Source organism: Octodon degus, unplaced genomic scaffold (assembly GCF_000260255.1).
Source record: "Octodon degus isolate 3935 unplaced genomic scaffold, OctDeg1.0 scaffold00107, whole genome shotgun sequence".
In the NCBI taxonomy this organism is placed as follows: domain Eukaryota; kingdom Metazoa; phylum Chordata; class Mammalia; order Rodentia; family Octodontidae; genus Octodon; species Octodon degus.
The window spans coordinates 7043303-7044362 of record NW_004524683.1 but is presented as its reverse complement, the minus strand read 5'-3'; the positions used below and the strand labels follow the sequence as shown (position 1 = coordinate 7044362).

The following is a 1060-nucleotide window of genomic DNA, read 5'->3' as shown; positions in this document are numbered from 1 at the left end:
TATTCCTTTTATTTCTCTTGTCTAATTGCTGTGGCCAATATGTCCAGAACTATATTGGAGTTCTGATAGTGGACATCCTTGCCTTGTTCCTGATTGTAGAGTGAAAACTTTTGACTATTTACTATGATGCTGTCTGTTGGTTTGTCATAGGTGGCTTTTATCAGATTGAGATAAGAAATTGACTCCAATTTTCTAGAGTTTTATCATGAAAAGGTGTTGGGCTTTGTCAAATATGTTTTCTGCATCTATTGAGGTGATCATGTAATTTTTGTTCTTGGCTCTGTTGATATGGTTTACTACATTTATTAATCTGCCTAGGTTGAACCATTCCTGCATCCCTGGATGAATCCTACTTGACCAGTGTCTGGCCCTACATGTCCATGCAACATTCTGGAAAGAAAAAGATCACTAACTACAACTCCTTGAGGTAGTCTATCTTTCCAGGCAGGTCACTGCCATTCATTGCAAGGAACGCCAAGTAGACATATCTTTTAAAAATTATTTATTTATTTATGACTATTTTTTTGATGGAACTGGGGATTGAATATATATTTATTTAATTTTATTTTGAAGTGAAAGAACAAAATTTCAAAGCAAGTTAATAGGAGAGTAACAATGAATATAATACATTACATATTGTTATTTTTAAATTAGTTACTTAGAGTACAAAATATAGGTGTTTTATTGCTCAAACAATATTAGCACAAACTTTTCTTTTCAATGAAATATACATATATTGATACATAAATATATATATATATCTTCTTTTATCCTTACCCCATCCCAGTTTCTCTTTCCTTTTGAATAGTTTTTTCCATTTTAAAATATCTATTGTATATTCTGAGATTGCATCCATTTACCTATATAAGTCTCAAGTTTATCCTTCTTTATAGCTGAGTGGTACTCCACTGTATAAAAATAGCGCATTTTTAAAAAAAAAATCAATTCCTCAATTGATGGATATTTGGGTTGTTTCCAAGACTTAGTTATTGCAAGTTGTGTTGCTATAAACATGAGTGCATACATATTGCTGTTGTATGATGTTTTTTAAATCCTCTGG

The 1060-nt window shown here is 31.3% G+C and overlaps 1 pseudogene; it reads right to left on the bottom strand.

Annotated features, from left to right (window-relative positions):
• LOC101589447 overlaps positions 1-1060 on the bottom strand; it is a 12041-nt pseudogene that overhangs the window by 6096 nt on the left and 4885 nt on the right.